The following is a 12,130-nucleotide window of genomic DNA, read 5'->3' as shown; positions in this document are numbered from 1 at the left end:
GTGCCATCATGGGTGGATTTGGAACTGACATTTTATATCTCTGATCTCAACTGTATAAATATTTGTTTAGACTGACTATCAACATAGAACACAGACATTCTCTTCTGATGTATGGATGATAGAATAGTCCTTAACTGGGCCCCTAAGGATGGGGCAGGCACAAACTAACAGAGGGCAATGAGGCAAATTTTCAATGAACTCAGATTTTATATTTTCCTTTAGGTAAAAGAGTGGTTGCTTCTATACCAAAAAACTATTTCTTATAATTTGGGTTACATTAAAAATATCTCAGATATACAACCATTTATCTGAATCTATAATAGTGACTTGGTTTTCTCAAATACATTATATATGGAGTCCTTTAGACTGGAATTAAATTAATCATGGTTGTCATTTTTTTTTTCTATAGACTTCCCAGCTATTTTCCCCTAGGAAAACTCTCTTAAATAATCAAGAGAAATATTTTAGGCAACATTATGTAAATCATCACCCTTATTAGATGAATTAATATTCTTGAACTTATAGCTCATTTCATGGAAATCAGATTAACCTGATGTTATGGGCATTGTCATTTATCAGTAAGTTATTTGTTAATATGCTCAGTATGTGACATAAAATATGTAACTTTAATAAGAGAATGGATCACCTCAAATAATTTAGCAAATCTTGAAAATGATAAGGATTAAAATTGTGGATGTATAAAGGACACAGAAGCTTGGAGAACTTTAAAACCATCTATTTCTCTCCTGTTTCCCTCACACAAGGAAATGAAGGCTGACACTTTAGCATGGTTTGGAAATCCTTCTAAAAATTATCTGACTTTCTCTTAGAATTAACAAGTAATTTAAAGTTTTAAGAACTGCAGAACTGATCACATGAATTACCATAATTTAGTCAAGAATTTTTTTGAATATCCACCTTTTGACAAACATTGTACATATATATATACCAGGTTGTAGAGATGAATAAAATCATCCTTAGTCTCAAATAACTGAAAGAAAAATCCCCCAATATTAGTGAATACTGAGGAATTAAGGATGATGCTATGAGAAAATTTTTATAATGTGAAATTTATTAAGTTAAATAAAATATTGTGCTTTTGAGATTAGAATGACCTGGTTTTGTTCTAATGATACTGATGATAGACAGTGGTTGTATTTTGCAGAAGTTTTATGGGAGCAAAATAAAAACTTGATCATGTGATATAAATTTGGTCCCCCAAGGCGATTTTTATTGTTATTTCTATTGGTGTTGTTAATGAGAGAAATTTCTGTGAGCTATTAGAAAAAAAAAATGTGGATATCAATATCTAATCAAAAAGAAGGACAAAATAATGGATAATTAGAGAATATATATAACCAGTAAGTTAAAAATATACTCACATGCTAAGGAAGCACAGTGGTGGAAGTTTTACTCATCATAAAGCTTTAACAGTGAGTAGAAGGTATCTTGGTGTCTTGGGTGTGGGAAGATATGCTAACAACCAGTGATAGATCCGTTGTAAAATTTGGAACTGTTCCTTTGGTATTAAATTTCACTTAAGACCTGTGCTTCTGGACAGGATGGAGTAACAGGAACTGGATTTACTCTCCTGGCTTAAACTGCTAAAAGTAAAAAAATATATATATTAAACAATACTTTTAGACATTGAACAACAAACAGCACAAGACAACGGTTGTATAAAGCTGTTAATTATAATGATAACCCATAAAAACCAGTGGCATAATGTTTTGTGTAATACAGTTAAATGTTGGTGTTTGAACAAGTCCCTGGTCACCTGTGAAAAATAAAGGTGGATTATCTTTTCATATTTATTAACAAAATGAATTTCATAGGGATACAGTATTTAAATATGTTAAAATACTACAATTACTAGAAGAAAACATTTTTGTTTTATTTAATAAAAGTTAATTTTTAAAATTTTTTATATTTTTATGTGTTGCATTTATTGCTTTAAGATTATACAAATATGTTTTGATATAATTTAATACATGCAGCATCAACTAGAGTATTCAGTACACAGAGTATTCAATGGGTATAGGCTTAGTAGTGGGACCAAATTAGCCCTAGACTCAATTGTTTCACTTGCAGCCTAATAAGGCTTACAAGGAAGCCTCAAAATGATCAAACTATTTCTTAACTACCTCTTTGAGCAAAGTTACAAATATTTACAAAAATACAAATACGCCCTGCAACCAGTAAAGTAAAATTCACAATATCTGACATGCAATCTAGAATTACTAGGGATGCAAAGACGAAGGAAAATATAACCCATAACAAGGAGAAAAATTAATTAATGAAAACAGACTGAAAAATGGTACAATCAGTAAACAAAGACATTCAAACAGTTATTATAACTAATTTTCATAGGTTCAAAAAGTTTAAAGGAAAGCGTCAACATCTTAAATAGACATACAGAGGATATAAAAATAACCCAAATTGAGTTCCTAGAGATGAAAAATATAGTTTCTGAGATGAAAAATAAACTGGATGGGATTAAAAGAGATGAGGCAATGCAGAAGCAAAGATTGACCTCCCTGCAAAAGCAAAAGTTTGTTATTATAATCTGTCCCACTGAGTAGTCCAAATATAAAGTCTGAAATGCAAAATGCCAGCTTGGTCATCTTTTTCCATTTCAAGTTTGCTTTACCCTTTCTGGTTTGTGCTTCCAAAAATAATTAAAGTATAAAATTATGAAAATTGTATTCAATGGTATTAAAATTAAGCATCTATCCATTTTATGGATTGCCCTGCATAATGCAAATATCTAAAATCTAAATATTATGTGTATATAAACATATATGTATACGTACATATATGGATATATATCTCACTAGCAGAATGAAAAGAAAATATGAAAGTACAACACAAGCTGTGGAGGAATATAGTAAAGGAAAGTAAAATGATAGTATTTTTGTTTTTAGATATAGTTGCCCTACGCAGTGGAAAAAGGATATACGGATTAGCATATTTTATTTTCTGAGAAGCATGAATCAATTTAAAAGATGAATTTAAAGAATCATTAATTTAAATACATAATCAGTCTTCAATTTTTTTGTTACTGACAACATCCCCTTTAAGATTTTCAAAATGCTGAAAGGTGGGATTCCAAGATTTTTAGTTGCTATAGAAGCAATTATTAGCAAATCCTTTCTTCTAATCTCATTACAGAAAATAGTGCCCTTTGTGCCCAGAGAACTCCCATTAGAACAGATAGCTAGTGGGAAGCAGCCACATAGCACAGGGAGATCAGCTGGGTGCTTTGTGACCGCCTAGAGGGGTGGGATAGGGAGGGTGGGAGGGAGGGAGACGCAAGAGGGAAGTGATATGGGAACATGTGTATATGTATAACTGATTCACTTTGTTATAAAGCAGAAACTAACACACCATTGTAAAGCAAGTATACTCCAATAAAGATGTTAAAAAAAAAAAAAAGGAACTGCATTTCGGAGCAGCTCAGAACATAGGGTGTACCACTCTGGAGCTATCCGACATTTCCTGTGTCTGATTAAATATTGTGTATATATGCTATGTATTTATATCTCCATCTAAATACATCTGTATCTCCTAAAATACTCTCTCACATATAATGAAGTCACAGTTTCCAGATAGTTGTTCTGGTAGTCATTAGACAAAATATAGTCTCATTTATTTAAAAAATGTGAAATGAGAGAAATGTATGAAAAACTTGATCCATCTTCTGACTGAATTTGTGGTATTGGTACCTTCAGAAGAGGAAATAATTAATTTATTGTAAATTATTTTATTCCTCATTTATTAGAGAGGAAATTTATAAACTGAAACTGTTAGGGCTTAAAGGGTTTTTTTCCAGAAGATAATATCTGTGGTTCTCACCTTACACTGAGCAGTATATCACTAGTAAACAATCAGACAAATAGGTACATTATTAAGTTATTTTATTTTCACCTGGCTTTTTAATACTATCATCTGATATACATCATATTAATTGACACTGCAATTTCTTCCTTGATTTGTATATTTTTTTCTACAAACACTTTGCATTCCAACTTCCACGTATCTGATTTACTCATCCCTGTGATGGTCTTCATCTTCAGACATCTTGCTGTCTGGGCTGTTCAACCCTGTGACAGTAAAAGCACACTCACTAGGGACTAGGAGTTTGAGAAGGACTTAGAAAATTGTTTGGAACCTGAAAAAAAGGGCTCCAGAATATGAAAACAAATCTGCAAAATGGAGATCAAAACTTGTGTAATTAATATTTTCAACTAATATTACTACAACAGCAATGTTACTCAGCTTTCATATAGTTATCTCTAAATTATATTGGATATGTGACTTGGGCACATTTTAATGCATTTGATAACATTTAGGGTAAAGCTTCTAAAAGGGCAATTGCCTAGGACTGAGGAAGGTTTAAAAATGGCCCTGCACAGAATGAACTAGAAGTGACTTCAATGGGAGGCTGAGGCAGAGATGCTGGACCCGGAGAGTGACAGAGCAGGCGTACATTGGAGAGAGCTTTCCTATATAGGAGAGCCAAGAATGTGTTACTTATTGAGGGGGGAGCATGAAGGTAGTGGACCCTATAATGAGAATCCTAGGATTGCTCCTAGATTTCTAACTTGGATAAATGACAGGACGGTACTCTTTGGTGAATACTAAAGGAACAGCAACAGCAGCAAAAGTCTAAGAATGGAACTTTAACATATCACAATGCCACCTTTAAAGTAAATTTGGCATTCTTCCCGTTTTGAATGAATGAAAATACATTAATTAAAGACATACACGGGCTTCCCTGGTGGCGCAGTGGTTGAGAGTCCGCCTGCCGATGCAAGGGACACGGGTTCGTGCCCCGGTTTGGGAAGATCCCACATGCCGCGGAGCGGCTGGGTCCGTGCGCCATGGCCGCTGAGCCTGCGCATCCGGAGCCTGTGCTCCGCAACGGGAGAGGCCACAGCAGTGAGAAGCCCGCGTACCACACACACAAAAAAAAGACATACACATTCACACACCTGCTAATATCTGCTCTTCTGCAATCGTGTTTTCTGTATAGTGTCTAAATATCTATTCCAGTTGAAGTAGTGCTTAAACACTTCAATATGCCTCTTTTCAGCCAAAAAGAAAAACTGTCTATGACTGTTTCAACATATTTTAAATATATGTATAATCATTGCCAACTTGTCTGCTTTGCAGATTCTAGTTTCCTATACAATATTTAATATCTCCCTTTATTGAAAATGTCATTGCTCAGTATTATGATTGTTTTTCATTTTGATTATATGTCTGAATATTAGAATTATTGATTAATCTCTTTATTAATGGAATAATCTCAGCACAATGTTCAATACACTTCTTCTCTACCATTATTATATGTTATTTTAAAGATTTTCCATACAGTTACTTTAAATGGGATTTTCAGATTTTTCAGGCTTTTTGAAGTCAGTAGGATAGGCTCCAGTGAGTAAAAGAAATGCTGAAGAACAACAATATGAATTAAACAAATTTAAGTAATTAAGAAAGCACTAATCTAGTCATTGAGAAATGTATACTAATATTTACATAGTATGTATATATAAATCAATAGTTTCTAAATGAGATAATCTACTGAACAAAATATCTTAAAATATGAATGAAAAGATGTTGTAAAATCTCTATATGATTAAAGTACAAAAATTTTTATAAGCTTGGAAGATAAATAATAAGTGCATTTTTGTCTGGGAGACAAGTTGTTATCTGGGAAACCTCAAGACATTTTGTAGATTATTGAAATCACTTTACTATCAATCTTGAGCATTTCTCCTATCAACTCTATAATTAGTATTGGAAATTACCATGATGACTCTATTTCACTATCAGGAACATTGAGGAAACTATTTCAAGTGCTAAACATTGGTTTTAACAAATAAAAAACAATTCATCTGAAGAAGATGTTACAATGAGCTGAGGAATTAAAAGATCTCAAAGTAGAGAAATTTCACTGACTGCAGTATAAACAACTTGAGGGTAGAGAGTGTCTGTTTTTCCTGTTTGCCCTCCAAATTTGGGAACAGTTTTATATGCACGGTGCAGGGTAATAAGCAAATGTTTAACAAATGAAAAGTACTGAATTCATTACCTTGTGGTACAAATTAGGATTTCTTTTGTGCTGTAACTAGAAGATTTTAACTTCAGCATTATGAATTATTAATGTCTTTATCTGATTCCCAGTTCTGTGTCAACCAAACTTATTTGAGTGATAATTAGAGGACTTCATGTTTATCCTATCTTCTAGGATTTCACTTTTGCACATCTGTTAATTCATAATTTTGACATTTTTATAGCACAACCAAAGACTATAAAAACACATAGAGCAAGCACTTGCCAAAGAACTCTAAATAAAACACATCTCAGATATGAAATTAGATCCATGCTTGGTTCTACTTCTAAGTGCTTCATCTAAAGAGAGACGTGCAACACTGCTGCATGAATTAATCACCTAGGGTGACTTTTAAACCTACCAACAGCTGGCCCCTCTATCATATCTGATTTTATTCAATAGTCTAAGTGCTAATAATTTTTGGATCAAGAACTTTATTTTACTGGTTGTAAAGGTGGGCACATGCACACGCACACAATCCCCAGTGCTTTTAAAAATTGTGGGACAGAATTAATCATAACTATTGAGTTTAAATGCCATTTATCAACTTATTAAAGTGCAAGCATGCAGGGAAAATAAGCTAAAGACAAGACTTTCGTTTTGCAATTTATTTTTTAAAAGTCTTGTAGAAATCTTTATGAAATTAACACAAAATGGTGGTACCAAAAATCTTTTTGCTTTGTTTATTCCCTAGTCTGTGGCAATGTAAAGAGTGGAAGTTAACCCGGAATTTAAGTTAAGGAAAGCTATATTGTATTAAGTTTAGCCAAAATTCTCTAACTTGCCATATTTTTTCAAATAAATAAACTTTCTATTCTCTTCCCTCTCTCCTCATATCCTTAAGGTATGTCAACTCTAACCCCGCCCCCCCATACACACACCTTGTTGCCTCTGATATTATCTCCTCTACTAGAGGCGCTTTTGTACTTATTGCTACACGATAGTTCAACAATAAAATGTGATAAATGCAGGCAAAGGTGTTTCAAGAAAGAAGGTAAATGTCCTTACACATTTTCAACATAGAAACAAAAAGTTTACAAAACAGCAAAATTTAAAAAAAAAAAAGTTATAGATAAAGTTTGCAGATAATGTCATCCCTCTTAAAAGAAGAGGGATAAGGCACAGAAGAAATGTAGTGTTGAGGACAATGAAAATCAGCAGTTATTGAAATCTATTTATGCTGCATTCAATGGATTTAGAAGACAGAGGCTTGAGTGCTGTCGTTATTACTTGTTTGCCATTTGATGGTGGGCAAAATATTTAATTTCATTGGGTTTCTCTTTCTATGCCTCTAAAATGTGGATTCCCAGGCTAAGAAAATATTTCAAATCTTTTCTAGGTCTAAAAGTCACAGACCTTAGTGTACCCTTTCTAAAGGCCACATTTTCACAAAAGATAGCATTCTTGTAAAACACCTTCATAGAAAGAAAAAGCTATAGTTAGAAAGCCCACTCAGTGTCCAGGGTTTTCTGAAGTCGTACTGCTGTTTGTAACCAGGTGTAGGCCAGTAGGACAACACATTTGCTTTAATAACTGTCCAGATTTCTTGGAGTTAAAGATAAGTCTTTCATTATTCTAAGTGTTGACCTAAGAAATTATTGAAAATAAGAATTGTTCTAATTTACTTCTTGAATTGCCCAGTTCTTACATGGCCTGACACGAAAGGCGATTTAAAAGATTGCATTTAAGTTTGGACATATAGCCTTCATCCTGCTGTTTCATCACAGACCTCTTACAAGATAAACACGTGCAACCATTTTGAGTTTCTGAATGGGAGTGCTCCTTATAGTATTTTCCCCTTATAAATTTCTTGCCAACTTACTCCAATTTGAATGCAGGTAGAAATTTATAAATTTCTCCAAGAACTTATTTTTATTTTTATGAATCTTACTGATTTTGTGTTAATACCGAGGACTTTATCAAATTCATAGACATTTGATCGAATAAAAAGCAAAAGCATAATTCGGAAAAATCCAAAAACCTCAAATAGAAAATAAGATGCTATGTTGTTAGTAACAGAAATTAGCACAAATAGACTGAAAAACTGACCACCATTGTAAACTGAGCTTTTAACTATGGCAGTCGCCAGGAAAAGGAGGGTTACTCCTCTTTTTTTTTGCCTTCTTTTAACAATCTCAAAAATTAAAGAAAGATTGAAATGACAATAAAAATAATTTATTTCCCAAACCATTTGAGAGTAGTTGCTAACACAATGCAATGTCTCCCCCAAATCCTCTAGTATTTCCTACAAACACACATCCAAATATAATCATGAAAATAAGGAAATTAACACTGACACATGACCACAGAGCTACTAATCCTCAGACCCCTTTCAAGTTTTGTCAATTATCCCCATCATGTCCTTCATAATAAAAGGATCAGCCCAGTGTCACATGTTGCATCTAGTTGTCCTGTCTCTTTAGTTTTTTAATCTGGAAAATTTTCTCAGGCTTCCCTTGAATCTCATGAACTAGAAAGTTTTAAAGAATATGGATCAGTTATTTTGTAGGATTTAGCTGTTTGTATTTGTCTGATGATTATTCAGGATATGTGTAGTTGGCAGGAATAACACAGTGGTGAAGCTCTGTTCTTCTCACTGCTTCCTATCAAACAATTTTGGCAAACTTTTAACCTGTAACCTTACTGGAATATCATGTGACTCATTTGATTAAGGTGTATCACCCAGTCTTCTCCATTGTAAAGTTATTTTTTTCTCCTTCATTATTAATAATTTTTGTGGTAAGGCACTTTGTAATTATGTAAATATCCTGTTCCTCATCAAACATAATTTACTCAATTTAATTATTTAAATCAGTATGAACTCATAGACTCCTATTTTATTCAATTGACTATAATACGTTTCTGCCATTATTTATTTTGAGGCTGAGATTGTTCAAGATTTGTGCAATGGAAACCCCTTCAGTTTGGCTTCTATATCCTTTGATGTTTCCCAATTATTCTGTGGTATCTCCCTTCTTTTTTTTTTTTAACATCTTTATTGGAGTATACTTGTTTTACAATGGTGTGTTAGTTTCTGCTTTATAACAAAGTGAATCAGTTATACATGTATCCTCATATCTCTTCCCTCTTGCATCCCTCTCCTTCCCAACGTCCCAATCCCACCCCTCTAGGTCACAAAGCACCGAACTGATCTCCCTGTGCTATGCGGCTGCTTCCCACTAGCTATCTATTTTACGTTTGCTAGTGTATATATGTCCATGCCACTCTCTCACTTTGTCACAGCTTATCCTTCCCCCTCCCCATATCCTTAAGTCCATTCTCTAGTAGGTCTGTGTCTTTATTCCCGTCTTACCCCTAGGTTCTTCATGACATTTTTTTTTTTTTAGATTCCATATATATGTGTTAGCATACGGTATTTGTCTTTCTCTTTCTGACTTACTTCACTCTGTATGACAGACTCTAGGTCCATCCACCTCACTACAAATAACTCAATTTCGCTTCTTTTTATGGCTGATCCCTTACTTCTTGAAACAATAATATGTTCTAGGGTCATCTTATATTTTCCCTGTAGTGGTTCTAGAATCAGCCATTTCTCCAAAGACCTTTAGTTCCTTCAGTTGGAGAGCTGTATTTAGAAACCAAGATCTGGACACTAGGTGTATTCATTGCTCTTGGGAAGCAGTGGTCCCAGGTACTCTCAATAGGCAGAGCTAGGGGATTTATGTACATATATACATACACACATATGAAAACACATATTCATAACCATTTACACATATTCACAAACACATTCATAAACATATGCATACATATAGTCTATGTTTTTTCTATAATGTCTCTATATTGAAAATCATGTGTTCACATTAACATCCTCCATTCCCTTTCAACACCCTTTCATTCTAGTTTTTGCCCTTTTCATATTTTAACTCCCTCCACAGATATTAAAATAACACTGATTACCATATTCTTAATATCCTTAATTATTTGATCAATCTTCCTGTATTTAAGTAAATTCTTGTAGCTGCCACTTTCCCATCCACACATTTTCTCCACCTGGCACGGGTTAGGACAATCTGTACACAGTGGTTGCCAAGGCCACTTCCTCATGTGGATGCCCTTTCACACGAATCAGACTTCAGCAGTCAACTCCAGGCTCCCTTATGCAGACATCCTCTCCCCTTCCTCAGACTCTGAGACCCAATGCCAAGTCATTTGGTTCCTTGAATGCCCACCTCCCCCATGCTGACAAAGGGTTATTTTACCTCACTTAATGGACTAATTTGTTCAAGAAGGGAAGGGATCACAACACTATAAAGCAGTTATACTCCAATAAAGATATAAAAAAAAGGGAAGGGACAAGGAAGGGGATGAAGAAAGGGAGGTGGACAGGGATGAACAGGTATCTTTCCTTTCTAAACAATATTTGAAGAGGCCCTTCATTTAGAAGTTGCAAAGACATTATGAAGTAGCAGCTGAAGAACTGAAACAATGACATATATTTACACATCTGTATCCCTACATCTATGACACACAATGTACACCTAATTTTATAGCAACCAAAATATAATTTAACAAAACTTATGATGCTTAGCCATACACTTTAATACTCAGCAACTTAAAAAAATGTGCAGTGCCATTTGGCTGTTAACTATCATCCATTTATATGAATGGATGTGTAAAACTCCTAGCCAAGAGTGCTTGGGATAGCGTCTCTACTGATCCTTACTGGATCCTCTTCTTCTTTTGTCACTCTTTTCAGTCATTTGTTGATTCTCGATTGTATCTCATTGGTGACTTGCATGACCATTGGTAATCATATCTGGGCAAATACCCCAGCTTGGTGTCTTGACTCAAAGGGCTGACTGAAAACCACCTGCAACAGAATCAACTGTGGTACTAGATAAAATTCAGGTCCACAGGCCCTGTTCTGATTTCCTGCTCAGAAGCTCTTTAGAGAGTAATGAGTATTTGGAATTAGTATTAGCTAATTCTCACACATTAACACTGAAACCATGGTGGAGTTTGCATGTCTACAATTCCTCAAAGTTCACGGTTTAAAACACATAGGTCTCACCAACTACAGTTCTTTTATTTTAGCTTCATCAATTCACATTTGTTATTTAACCAACTTGGAAATGGCCAGATGTGTGAATAGCCGCCAAAGTAAAATGTATCTATCTTTTGCAAAAATGTCTTCTACCAAATGTCTCTACAAAATGAAATGTAAATACCTTCTAAGATCTTGCTTGGAGGAACCTTACAGATTTTTTAAATCTTCCAGGTTTTAGGGAATAGCAAGTGCAAAGGCCCTGATGTTGGGAAAGCCACTGCAGAAAGAAAATCTGGATGTGTGTGTGAGAGAAGAGTAGTAGTAAACGAGCTTGGAGAGTAGGGCAGAAGAAATACTGAATAAAGCATGTGGGACAGGTAAAAAGTTTAATTTTTATTCTAAAGTGATGGGAACAGGTTTTGGGAAATAATGTGATATGATTCATGTTTTTTTTGTGATTATTCTGGCTATTGTATTGGTTATAGACTATAAGGATTGGGGCAAGAGGGGAGGAAGCAAGGAGGTTGTGGAAGAGGCTGCCTATTGCATTAGATGAGGCAAGCAATGATGGCTTGGAGTAAGTAAAGACGGCAAGAGTAAGGTGAGAGGTAGGTGGATTCAGGATGTATTTTCAAGTTAGACTGGCAAGAATTTCTGATGCACTGGACACAGGAATTGTGGGAAAGTGAGAGTTCAAGGATGAATCTAACATTTTTGGCCTGAGCAACTGGATGAGTTATGGAGCCAGGAAAAACGGGAGTGCAATGGATGGATCAAAGCAAAATATTTAGTTTTATTTGCTAAGTTTGAAATGTCTATTATGCATAGATTGGAGATATTTAGTGGGAAATTGGAATTAGGAGTCTGGAGGTTAGGTGAGTGCTTAGGGCTAGAAGTACGAATTGGGGAATCATAAGTCATCTTCCCATTCAAGTAATGGGACTAGATTAAAACTCATGAGTAGTTAAGGTAGATGGAGAGTGAAGGGGGCCAGGAATGAG

The sequence above is a fragment of the Mesoplodon bidens genome (genome assembly GCF_964165515.1).
Source record: "Mesoplodon bidens genome assembly, contig: HAP1_SCAFFOLD_878, whole genome shotgun sequence".
In the NCBI taxonomy this organism is placed as follows: domain Eukaryota; kingdom Metazoa; phylum Chordata; class Mammalia; order Artiodactyla; family Ziphiidae; genus Mesoplodon; species Mesoplodon bidens.
This window is presented reverse-complemented; position numbering follows the sequence as displayed.